Here is a 13,411-nt window from a genome sequence, read left to right as displayed (position 1 = left end):
TGGTATTTGTCCCTTTGGAACTGGCTTATTTCACTAAGTATGATATTTTCAAGATTCATCCATTTTGTTGCAAGTGACAGGATTCCATTTTTTTTCACTGATGTGTAGTCTTCTATAGAGTACATATCCCATAATTTCTTTATCCAGTCTTCCATTGATGGGCATTTAGGTTGATTCCATGTCTTAGCTATTGTGAATTGAGCTGCGATAAACATGGGAGTGCAAATAACTCTTTTAATTGTTGATTTAATTCCCCTTGGGTAAATTCTCAGGAGTGGGATGGCTGGGTCATTTGGTAGGTCTATATTTAGTTTTCTGAAATATCTCCAAACTGTCTTCCATAGTGGCTTTACCAGTTTACATTCCCACCAACAGTAGATTAGGGTACCTTTTCCTTCACATCCTCACCAGCATTTGTTGTTTTTTGATTTAGGTATGAAAGCCATTCTAACTGGGGTAAGGTGAAATGTCATTATGGCTTCGATTTGCATTTCCCTGATGGCTAGTGATCCCTAACATTTTTTTCATGCATCTGTTGACCATTTGGGTTTACTCTTTTGAAAAATGATTGTTTAAGTCCTTTGCCCATTTTTGTTCTTCAGTTTGTTAATGTGATGTATCATATTGATTTGTGAATGTTGAACCATCCCTGCATACTAGGAATAAATCCCACTTGATCTGGGTGAATGATCTTTCTGATGTGTTGTTGGATTCTATTGGCTAGAATTTTGTTGAGGGTTTTTGCATCTATGTTCATGAGGGAAATTGGTCTGTAGTTCTCTATCTCTGTTGCATCTTCTCCAGGTTTAGGAATTAAAGTGATGCTAGCTTCATAAAAAGAATTTGGGAGGATTCCCTCCCTTTCGTGAATAACTTGAGAAGAATTGGAGTTAGTTCTTTAAATGTCTGGTAAAATTCAGCAGGGAAGCCATCTGGTATTGGTAATGGGTCTATTTAAGTTTTCTGTGTCTTCATGGCTCAATTTAGGTAGGTTGTATGTGTCCAGGAATTTATCCATTTCTCCTAGGTTTCCCAGTTTGTTGGCATACAGCTCTTTGTAGTAATTTCTGATGATTCTTTTTATGTCTGGTGTCTGTTGTTACATTTTCTTTTTCATCTCTAATTTTATTAATTTGGATCTTCTCTCTCCTTTTTTGGTTAGTTGGCATACAGCTCTTTGTAGTATTTTCTGATGATTCTTCTTATGTCTGGTGTCTGTTGTTACATTTTCTTTTTCATCTCTAATTTTATTGATTTGGATCTTTCCTCTCCTTTTTTGGTTAGTTGAAACAATGGTGTGTCAATTTTGTTTATTTTTTCAAAAAACCAGCTCTTCATTTTGCTGATCTTTTCTATTTTTTATTCAATTTTGTTGATTTTTCTCTAATTTTAATTATTTCTTTTCTCCTACTAGTTTTGGGTTTGGTTTGCTGTTGTCTTTCTAGATCCTTGAGATGCACTGACAGCTCATTTATTTGGTGCCTTTCCAATTTCTTCTTGGAGGCATCAGTTGCTATAAACTTTCTTCTTAACACTGGTTTTGCTGTATCCCATAAGTTTTGATATGTTGCATTGTCATCTTCATTCGTTTCTAGAAATTTTTTGATTTCTCTTTTCATTTATTCTATGACCCACTGTTCGTTAAGGAGCATGTTGTTCAGTCTCCAAGTGTTTGCATATGCTCCAGAGATTCCTGAGTTGCTGATTTCCAGCTTCACTGAGCCGTGGTCCGAGAAGATGCATGGTATGATTTTGATTTTTTTAATTTTCTAAGATTTGCTTTATGGCCTAGCGTGTGGTCAATCCTAGAGACAGCTCCATGCCTTCTGAGAAGAATGTGTTTTCTGCAATTGTAGGATGGAAAGTTCTGTATATCTCAGTTCCATTTGGTCTACAGTATTGATTAACTCTGCTGTTTCCTCACTGATTTTCTGTCTGGTTGATCTGTCCATTGCTGAAAGTGGGGTATTGAAGTCCCCTATTACTATTGTATTTGAGTCTTTGTCTCCCTTTAGATCCCTTTACATTTCTTTTAAATATCCAGGTGCCCTGTCATTAGGTGTTTATATGTTTATGATAGTTACATCTTCCTGATGAATAGATCGTTTATTCATTACATAGTGCCCATCTTTGTCTATTTTAACAGTTTTTGTTTTAAAGTCAATTTTGTCTGATTTAGGATGGCTATACCAGCTCTCTTTTGGTTTCTGTTAGCGTGGAATATCTTTTTCCATCCTTTCACTTTTGGTCTGCATGCATCTTTGTTGGTGAGATGTGTTTCTTGTAGACAGCAAATAGATGGGTTTTGTTTTTTAATCCATTCAGTCAGTCTGTGATTTTTAGCTGGAGAGTTCAGGCCATTTACATTCAAGGTGACTATTGATAAAAAATGATTTTGCCCTGCCATTTTCCCATAAATATTCCTTTTTTTTTTTACTTTGGATTTCCTTTATATTTTTTACTGGGAGATTTCCTTCCTTTACTTTCTTTTGTAGTGATGACCATGTTTCTGTGTTTCTGTGTGCAACACATTCTTAAGCATCTTCTGTGGGGCTGGACGGGTAGTGGCAAATTCTCAAATTTCAGTTTGTCATGGAAGGTCTTTATTTCACCTTCATTCATAAATGAGAGCTTTGCAGGGTACAGTATTCTGGGTTGACAGTTCTTTTCTCTTAAGGCTTGGAGTATAGCTTACCGTTCTCTCCTATCCTGTGGGCTTTCTGATGAGAAGTTATTTTGACCAGATAGTGATATGGCCAAGAGCTGTGTACAGACTTTAATATTAGAGGCTCAATTCACGAATAAGCATCCAAATACCCATGAAAGTAGAAAGATAAGATTTATTTACAAAGACTCCTGTCCGTTAGAAACTTACAACCACAGCACCAGAATAAAGCATCATGGGCAACACATGTAGCATTCAGGAAGCAATCAGTATCCCCTTCATTTGTTTTTCTTTTTACTTTTATATCCTTTCCTTATGTAACCCGTTACCTGACCTTAACCTTAGCAGTGCTTGCAAATCGGCCAGAAGCAAATGTTTTTAAAGTTGTCTGTGAACTGGCCTGCCCAGGGCCGTATTTCCACATAACTTGGTTAGAACATTGTTTGGAAGAACAGAGGACTCCCTCTATTCCCCAAACAGACTCTGTGCTCACCCAAGGTTGTACAGGCTCAACTCCTTATCTTGTTTACTTCTTGTCCTTGAGTCAAACTTTTTCTTTCTACTTTTAACAGTACTTTTTCATTCTCTTTACAGAAGTCCACTGTGAGTCTAATTGGAGATCCTCTGAAAATAATCTTGTATTTCTCTCATGAACATTATAGAATCTTTTCTTTGTGTTTCACTTTGGAGAGTTTGATTACAATGTCTCATGATAAAGATCTTTCTGGTCATGTCTATTAGGAGTTCTATGTGATTCCTGTACTTGGCTGTCCCTTTCTTTCTCCAAATTAGGGAAATTTTCTGTTATTATTTCACTGAAAAGGCCTTCTAATCCTTTCTCTCTTTCCATGCCTTCAGGAACTCCTAGAACCTGTATGTTGTGTCATTTGATAGTATCCTGTAGATTACTAACAGTGTTTTTAGTTTTCTAATTTCTTCTTCATATTTGATCTGACTGTAAAATTTCATGTGCTTTGTCTTCTAGGTCAGATATTCTTTCTTCTGCTTCACCGATTTTGTTGTTAAGGCTTTCCACTTCATTTTTTATTTGTTCTATTGAATTCTTCATTTCCAAGATTTCATTTTGGTTTCTCTTTAAGATCTTTGTGGGGGAAATTTTCTTTCATGTCATGTATGGATTTCATTAGTTCGTACATTTGCTTCTGATTGCTTATAAGTAATCCTATGATCAAATTTTTAAGTCCATTTCTGGCATTTCTTCAATCTGATCATCTTCACAATCTAGTATTGAAGTGTTGTGTTCTTTTTTGGGGGTGTCATGTTGTCTTCCTTATTCTGGTGTCTTGAATTGGTGTTTGTTATTCAGCATTTTTGGAGATCCTTGATGATTTCTTCTTTATTTTTTTTCCTCTGTGGAGGCTTTTATCTTTGGACTAAGTCTGTGCGAATTAGTGGAGTGTCTGCTTTCAGGGAATATCTAGAGGCATGTGGTGGGTGTGTCCAGGGAGCTCTGTTTAGTTCTCCAGAGTGAAAGGCATGTCTGAGGTGGCACACCCAGGTTTGGTGTGTTGACACACACTCTCTCTTTTTTTTTTTTTTTTAATCAGAAGGGAGGTTTGTTCTTGCCTGTTGGTGTAGACTCAGCTGTATTCCTATCCCCAAAGGAAACCAGTGGCTGGGCATTAGCCCCAGTGGGTTTATTATTCGTCCATTCTGCCACAAGGACCACAAAAAGGATCTGTGCAGTCCTCAGTGTAACCTCAGATTCCCCAGCACTGTCTCTCGCCAGATAACCAGGGAGCCCTGATCATGTGGAGCCCCACAGTGACTGCCCAGTGTCCCAGCCACAACCTGAGTCCTCCCACACAACCTCAGTGTTTTCACAGTCCTGGCACACAAGCCTCCCACAGTCACAAGCACCCAGTCCCCTGTCTGTTCTCCCCACCAGACTCAGGAGTCTCCATTTGGCTGGTAGCTGAGTGCTGACATGAACTGTCACAGCTGTTACATATGTCCAAAGTGGCACCTGTTCTTGTCAGCTTGTTACGTAGGATGCAGTTGTAGGGTTGTTGGGGAGAGAGAAAACGTGCCCCCTTCTTCGTTTTTTCTCCTCTAGTTTGGCAGGTACACTATCACCCATGGGGCTCCAAGCTGGATTCCCTCTAGGCTCTTCCTGCAGCTTTTAAACCAGTGGGCTGCTGCAGTCTGGTCCCAACTCACTCTCCAACACTGTTGTGGAGGCTTGCGGCTGCTGGCGTCCTGAGTTGTACGTGTCTTTGCCCTCCATGTAGGTCCACTGTGTCCCTCCAATATGTGTAGAGTTTCCTCTGCTGTTTTCTCCTAACTCCTCACTGAGACTGCACGCTTTCTACTTTTTAAAAACTGTCTTCTCCTCAACCAGAACAGCAGGCTCCCTCCCTATTCCACCATCTTAATCCTCTCCTGAAACTGTATTTCTTATACTTACTAATGTATTTTTTATACTTACTAATATCCATTGGACAAGAGAAGGAAGTTTTAGAAAGACTGTGTTGATTGATGTGTTGGACCAGTGAATTCAGGTCAAGGAGCCTGTAGTCATGGTAGTTTGCCAGGTCTGCCATAACAGATTACCACAAACTGAGTGGCTGGTTCTAGAGGCTATAAGTTCAAAGTCAATCTGTCAGCAAAGCAATGCTTCCTGGAAAGGCTCCAGAGAAGAATACTTTCCTGCCTTGTCCTTGCTTGTAGGGGCTGCTGGCAACCCTTGGCATGCCTTGCCTTGAGACTACTGGACTTGTCTTTCCCTTCATTTCCTGTGGGCTCCCTCCTTGTGCATCCATGTCTCTGTATTCAAATTTCCCTCTCCTTATTATGGCAGACACCAAGCCATTGTTTCACCAATCCCTTATGATCTAATCTTGCCTTGATTTACAAAGATCCTATTTCCAAATAAGATTACATACACAGAGGAAGGCAGAATTAGGACCTGAAAGTGTTTTGGGAGCAGATGGCACAATTCAGCCTCATGCAGTGTTAAGAAATCAGTGGCACCTTTTGAAGATGTTTTAGTCACATAATGAGAGCAAACCCAGGGGAGATGTCCCCCAAGGAATTAGAGATGAAGATATCAGGACAAAGTGTTCTTCAGGGGGAAGAAAGAGGAGATTGACAGAACTTGTGTGGGATACAGAGTTCAAAAATCACTGTGGTATCAAGGCTGTGTTAATCCACTCTTGTTACCTTAACCAAAACACTCCAAGAGGAACTATAGTTTGGAGGTTACAGTTCTTGATCAAGTGGCTGCACATATGGTCAGGTGTCTATGGAGGCTGGTCATGGTGGGTTTGGAGGACTGGTCATACAATGAGCAGAGAAAGAGAAGTGAAGCTGAACTTGAACTCAAAATAACGAACCCTTGCAGGCTCACCATACGAGTTCTGTGCACTGTTGGCATGGGTGGGGTGATGGCATTCTTCAGCAAGAGGCACCAGAGACAAGTTTCAGTGAACATGTCCGCTGTGGGGAGCAACTCGGACTAGACTAAGTTACTGGAATTAAGACTTATTCTATGCATCTGCTCTCCCACAATATGGCTCTGGGAGAGGAGTAAACAGCTTCTACACAGCTGCTTCTCACCAACTTGACAAGCTGCAGGAGCTGCTCCTGATTGGAGGAGAGCAGCGTACTCGGTGTGTGGGTAGCAGAGTTGGGATTGGTGGAAGAGGACTATAAAGGAGGAGAGAGACAACATGCACCAGGAACATCTAAGGGGAACATCTGAATAACATCTGAGCAGCCCCCGAGAGAGCCGGCCGGCGGTGTGCCACTCCCCCGCGGAAGTGGGGAAAGTGGCAGGGGGAACCGCCCTTCCACGGAGGTGGAAGGATCGGTAGCCAACCCGGGAAGAACCAGCAGCAAACCCGGGGAGGGCCGAGCAGACAAAAGAACAGCGCAGGGTCCTGTGTCGTTCCTCCACGAAGAGGGGGAGCGACAGTCCGATTTATTAACGAGCAAGCACACCTTTTAAAGGTCAGGCAGAGGGGACAAAGAGCAGGCAGAAGGGGCATAGCTAATTCAGGGCAGCACTAATTCTATAGGATAGAGGCAATATTGGTGCTGCTGTGCTTCTCCAACCTGCTTGAAGGTCACATAGGCTACTGTAGCTTTCCTGATGGGCCTGGCCACACCCAGGAGCAGTTTACCTGGTTGGGGATGAGGGAAATGTGCCTGGCTAACTACATGGGCTAGGCAGGCATACTCCCCGGTAGGCACAGGATCACCCACAAACTGTCTTGCTAGAACTGCCCTCCAAAAGGCACACCCCAACAACATAAAGACCACCTAGCAGCCCTACCTCCTAGCAGCCACAAGTACATCAAGTCACCACCATGAATCCATTAACAACTAATATTAAGACCTTAAAAGTTAAACATCTGCATGAGTTTTGAGGAGACAAGACCTGCTCAACCCGTAATAGAGGGCATTTGATTGTTTATGGTTTTTAGTCATTTTACCATGAATCAAATATATGATATAGTTAATCAATTGGAATTAGACTTTAAGTGAGAAGCTATAAAATCTAAGATGAAGATGGGTCAATATTTATATAATGAGGGAGGAGGGAGAAGATTTCTGAATATGACATCAAAGAGAGAAAGCTTTGACAGTATAAAACTGAAAATTGGGAGGGAGGGGCTGACATTATGACTCAGTGGGTAAAGCCCCAACTTGTGACACTGGCATCCCTTAAGAGTACTAATTTGAATCCCTGCTGCTCCAGTTCTGATGCAGCTTCCCGCCTGGGAAAGCAGGAGAAGAAAGTCCAAGTGTAGAATCCCAGATAGAATTTCAGACTCCTGGCTTCAGCCTGGTCCAGCTCCAGCCATTGGGGCTATTTAGGGAGTGAACTAGAGGATGTCTCTAACTCTGCCTGTTATAAACAAATAAATCTTAGAAAAACAACTCTGAAGTATAACTTTTAAAACCCCATACACAAAGTAAAAATAACCTAAAAATAAACATTGCAGTATGTTTGTGTATTGATTTTAGATATGTTCTTAATATTTTACAAACCAATAGGAAAAGACAATCTCTCCAATAAGAAATGATAAAAGGATAATAATAGTCAACTCAGAAGAAAACATTATGAAAAGGAAGAAAGGAAAGGAAGAAGGTAAAAGGGAGGAAGGAGAAAGGAAAGTGAATACGATTTCTGAATGATTTAGGAAGGCAGAAGGATGCCCAGACAAGGGCCAAGCCTCCCAGAGGGACTGCTCTTTCCACAGCTCTCAAAGCTGAAATGCCAGCGTGGAAAGACCGCAGACATTGGATAGGGCCTGGTCAGGAACTCGGCAGTGCAGTCAGCAACCCGGCCTCCTGGAGGCCTCGCCCAGGCCACCTCTGTGACCCCCGACAGGGCCTGGTCCCTGGGCCATTGCCATTGTGCGGTGGGCCTTTGGGGCAGGACACAGTTGCCGGCAGGACCTGGAGTTCCCACGGGACCTTTTGACAGTGGGATCCAGGTAACGTGCAGGTTGGGGGGGTCACAGGGTCTCCTATGCCCAGCACACGGCTCAGAGCCCTGTCACTTAGGACAACCGTGAAGCACTGGTCACTCATTGGGGTGACCTTGTAACTCTCTGAGTCACTTCCCCATGGAACTTCTCAGAGGCACTGCATGTGTGACGTGAGCACCTGCTGGAGCCCACGCAGCCCAGTTCTGTGCCAGGAGGGTTCAGATCAGCAAAGGAGCTGTAATCCGTCTTGGGGGAGCATGCGTGTAAGCTCTGATCTGGAAGAAAGGTCACTCATTAAGCCCCGCTGCCCCTTCTCTACCCCTTCTCCTGGTGGAAGAGAAGCTGACCGGGGTTGGGGAGGGCCCCATCCCACTGCTTCCCAGGGAAAGGGCAGACAGTCCTGTTTCCTCAGGCAGCCTCCAAAGCTGCTTTCTCCTCCCACATGCTTTGCACAGGCAAATTGGGATGTCATAGTGCTGCCAGGGGCCATATTGACCTGAACAGGTTGGAAAAAATCCCAGTGTGGGCCTCACACTGGATGGTCAAGACAACAGTAGCATGGGTGTCCAGCCAGGCTCCACCTGCAAGGGTTGGACTGCAGAGCAGGTGATCCTGCACCCCATGAGGTCAAATCACCGTTGACAATGGGGAGAACATTCCATATGGACACGGACAGCTCTGCTGAAATGCACAGCTCTGTAGACTGGGACCTCCCTGCTGTGCCAGAGACCTCAGACTCCTAACCTCCTGTGCCTGTGCCACTGAGGATGCTTGGAGACTCTCCCTCCCTCTCCCCCTGGACCAACCTCTGGGATCCATCACTCTATGCTCTACTTTCATCAGGTCAACCTCTCTGTGCCCTGCTCCAGCGTGCCCTGCTCCAGCCACAGGCTCAGCCCGAAGTCCGCCAGCTTGATGGTCATGTGCTTGTCCAGCAGCAGGTTGCCCAGCTTGAGGTCCTGGTGCGCCACGCGCTGGGCATGGCAATAGCTCATGGTGGCCAGCGCCTGGCCAAACAGGGCCCTGGCCTCATCCTTAGCCAGGCTGCCCTGCTCTAGCACGTAGCACTGGAGCGAGCCCCTGGTCGCCAGCTCCATGACCAGGAACAGGTGCGTCCTCGTGTGCCGCTCCTCCAGCAGCCGCACGATGTTGTCGTGCCTCAGGCTCCTCAGGATGGCCGCTTCCCCCTGCTCGGACAGCGGGCTGCTGGGAGAGGCGTCTCACAGGATCTTCGCTGCCACGTACTTGCCCGATGCCAGGTGCTGGGCCAGCTTCACCAGGCTGAAGCCGCCCCGGCCGAGCACGCCCACGAAGCAGTACCCGTCCAGAGCAGGATGGACGTCCAAGGTGCCTTCCATGCCGCCGGTCACCTAACTACGCTCTCTCGACTCCCTAACCCGCTTGACACACGCTAGCTAATCACCGACCCTCACTGCACTGCCTACAACACAAAGGGACCACGGGGGCCTGACTGCCCAGCTGACTAAGACACAGCACCAGCTACTCTCACTACTCTAGAGGCAAAGCCGCAAGACTATCTCAATAAAGCAGAAAACAACAAAGAGGAAAAGCCACTAAATCCTCGAACGCTGATACTTCTGAGCGTGCTAGCTGACTAGAGTGGGGGAAGCAAAAATAAAGAAAACTGCAAAATAAGGCCAAATGGGCAAAACAACAACGAGGAGGAAAACAACAAACTAAACAAAACAGGAAAAAGCAAAAACCAAACAGACCCAGAAACAAACAACCAAGAAAAAGCACAAGCAACACCAACGAGCGCAAAGGCTGGTTAGATGGGTCCTAGTTACGCAGATCACAAAAGAGTGCTCTCTGGGTAAGGCGGATGAAAACCCAGGCCCCGCAGCGGCCATATATACTTTTTGGGGGCTCACCTCACATAGTGGCGCCTTATGAAGTCAGAGCGAGAAACGGACCAATCCCAGCCCAGCCAGGGGCTCTGTAATAATACGACTTTCCTAACAGTGAGGCATTATGAAGTCAGAGCAAGAAATTGACCAATCACGGCTGCAGATAATTCACGGGGGGTTTCGCAGGAATTTTATAATTAAATTAAAAAGATACCCTAAAAGCTTTTGCCTTTGATTGGTGATAGGGATTAATACTTCATTTTTGAGAAATTCAAACCTGTAGGAGGCCTCAGTGGCCTTCAATTTCTAGTTTAAAAAATGATAAAATGATGGTAAGTTGGGTCTTTTGAAGATCTCCTAGTGTCTCCACTTAGTATATCCCCTCCTTTGCCTTTACCCTCTGAGTGATTGGTCTGTGAGTGATGGAACAACTTCTCTGGCCTCAGTAAACTCAACACGTGTTCTGTTGCCCAAGACACCGCCAGGTACACTGTCCGCATCTCTAGAGCTGAGAGGAAGGTGGCTTTGTCACCCTTTCCCCTAAGTCATGGTCAGATTTCTCGGCAGAAACCCCGAAGCCCAGAAGGCAGTGCGGTCCGTGCAGTCCAAACAGGGAAGGCCCAGTCAGTGGCAGCCGAGAAAGCTACATCCTCCGAGACTGTCCTCCGCCTGGTAGGGAGGACTCGAGGCTCTGCCAGGCACTTGGGGTTTTTCCCCTACTGTGACAACAACAACCAAAACTCCTGGCTCCCGCCTTCAGCCTGGCCAAGGCTTGGAGGTCATTTATGGGGTGTATCAGAGCTTGGAGGAGCTTCCTCCCTCTCCCTCTCCCTCTCCCTCTCCCTCTCCCTCTCCCTCTCCCTCTCCCTCTCCCTCTCCCTCTCCCTCTCCCTCTCCCTCTCCCTCTCCCTCTCCCTCTCCCTCTCCCTCTCCCTCTCCCTCTCCCTCTCCCTCTCCCTCTCCCTCTCCCTCTCCCTCTCCCTCTCCCTCTCCCTCTCCCTCTCCCTCTCCCTCTCCCTCTCCCTCTCCCTCTCCCTCTCCCTCTCCCTCTCCCTCTCCCTCTCCCTCTCCCTCTCCCTCTCCCTCTCCCTCTCCCTCTCCCTCTCCCTCTCCCTCACTGGCACTCTCTTTTCCCCTCTTCACACTCACACAAATAGAATACAACTTAGAAAAGAGGGACTCCCTGCTTCAACTCCTCAGGACCTGCACAGCCCAGAAACGACGAGACTTGGCCGCATCACAGCCTCGGATCTGTCTCCTTAAGACAGCCTCGTGCTGAGCCCTCAGGACCAGTGTTTCTCCGGAGGAAGCCACAACCTCCTCTCAGGTAGGAAATGAGCCCGGGAACCCCGCCCCACACAGCAGGTGAGCGGTGTCTCCTGCAGTTCTTGAGGAGCCCCCAGGGCCCAGCACAGCCAAGAACACGTGGTGGTCCCTCTGCACCGACTGCCCAAGCCCTCTTGGAAGAGGAGCCCTCCCTGGGGAGATGACCCCTCCTCTGGTTGCCCAGGGACATTGCACGGTGCGATTTCTCTGTGATTTCTTGCAGTGCTGGTCCCTGCCTCAAGGCTGGGAGGAAAGAACCAGCACCCCAGGAATTCTGACTACAGTTTTATTAAATAAGCTGAAAGAACAATAGAGTATGAAGACTTTGGGGACTGTTTTCCATTCAGCATGGATGAAAACTCATCGTCCTAATAAGGTTTAAGCTCTCAAAGTCAGAATCACAAGTTTAAAACCAGCAGGTTGATATAATCTAAATATGAAAACCCAAGTTATTTTCAGCCGAGAAATCTACATCCTCCAAAACTGTCAGTACAACAGTAGGCAGGAATGGAGGAGTTCCTAGACATCTTGCGTTGAAGGCTTTTGTAACGAAATACCTTGACCTCCTAGCCTCCCCAACTCTTAATACTGTGGCATCGAGCTTGAAGTTTCCATGTGAAGTTAGGAGGGGTGTGGACATTTGCCACCGCTGCACCTGCCCTATGTGAATGGGCTGTTTTTAGGCTCACACTGGACAGGAAATCCAAGCTGTAAAGAAATAAGATGTCTGGTATGGCTAGTATTCTGATCTGATCAGTTAATGCTGGTGTACATGTTGAAATATTGTGCTGTAGCCCATAAAACTAGAAGTATTATATGCTAATCCCAATTTTAAAAATATTTAAATATTTATAAATAATGCTTTCATCAATGGTTTATACTTTCCATTGTAGAAATCTTACCTTTTCAATACAAGAATTTGCCTTTTCTTTGGTGTAGCTGATGGACACGGGTTTGTTTTCTTGATTTCTTTTCAAGATGTTCTCTATTTGTAACCAACAGTGCTACTGGTTTTTCTATGTTTACCGTGTAGCCTGCAGCTTTGCTGGGGATATTAGTTCTGTCAGCCTTCTGGTGGAGTCTGGGGGTTTTCTATGTATGAAATTATACTATCTGTAAACAGTGATAATTTGGCTTTCTCCTTTGCAACATGGATGCCCTTTGCTTGTTTCTCTTGGCCAGTTGCTCTAGCCAGGACCTCCAGTATCATGTGGAGGGAGATGTCCAGTCTAATTTGTAATCAAATAAATTATTTAATTTATTTGTATGTAGCTTTTAAATAAGTGAATTATGTGGCATACCAATTATATCTCAATAAAGTTATTATTTAAAAAGTAACACTGGAGGTGTGTGGCAGCATTGTGGTATAGTGGGTTAAGCCACCACCTGCAATGCTGGCATTCCATGTGGGTGCCAGTTTGTGTCCCAGCTGCTTCACTTCTAGTTTTTAAAAATATGTATTTATTTATTTATTTGAGAGGTAGAGTTATAGATAGAGGGAGAGACAGAGAGAGAGGTCTTCCATCCGCTGGTTCACTCCCCAAATGGCTGCAATGGCCAGAGCTGGGCCTATCTGAAGCCAGGAGTCAGGAGCTTCCTCTGGGTCTCCCATGTGGGTGCAGGGGCCCAAGGACTTGGTCCATCTTCTACTGCTTTCCCAGGCCATAGCAAAGAGCTGGATCAGCACAGGAGCAGCCGGGACTTGAACCGGAGCCCATATGGAGTGCCGGTGCCATAGGTGGAGCCATATGGAGTGCTGGTGCCATAGGTGGAGGATTAACTTACTGCACCACATGCCAGCCCTCAGCTGCTTCGCTTCTGATCAGCTCCTTGCTAATGTGCCTGGGGAAAGCAAGGTGGACTGAGTGCTTGGGCTCCTGGTTCATCCTGGCCCAGCCCTGGCTGTTGAGGCCATTTGTGGAGTGAACCAGCAGATGGAAGATGTCTCTCTCTCTCTTTCTCTCTCTTGCTCTTTCTCTTGCTCTGATTTCCAAATAAACGAATAATCTTTTAAAAATAAATGAGTGAGGGGCCGGCGCTGAGCATAATAAGCTGTTTCCGCCTGTAGTGCCAGCATCCCATATGAGTGCCAG

General features: G+C 45.5%; 1 long non-coding RNA gene across 3 annotated transcripts in view; it reads left to right on the top strand.

Annotated features, from left to right (window-relative positions):
* Positions 1-13,411, top strand: part of LOC103349194 (uncharacterized) — a 124,950-nt gene that overhangs the window by 85,031 nt on the left and 26,508 nt on the right. For 2 of the 3 annotated variants that reach the window (XR_016221282.1, XR_016221289.1), the window contains exon 4: positions 11,193-11,319. The exons of the other annotated variant lie outside the window; for it this stretch is intronic. This is a non-coding gene — a long non-coding RNA (uncharacterized LOC103349194). The remainder of the gene's footprint in view (positions 1-11,192; positions 11,320-13,411) is intronic. 3 annotated transcript variants of the gene reach the window in all.

Source organism: Oryctolagus cuniculus, chromosome 1 (assembly GCF_051225735.1).
Source record: "Oryctolagus cuniculus isolate XC-2025 breed Fujian yellow rabbit chromosome 1, ASM5122573v1, whole genome shotgun sequence".
NCBI lineage: Eukaryota > Metazoa > Chordata > Mammalia > Lagomorpha > Leporidae > Oryctolagus > Oryctolagus cuniculus.
Note: the sequence above shows the minus strand (reverse complement) of the source record. Positions and strands in the feature narration are given on the sequence as shown.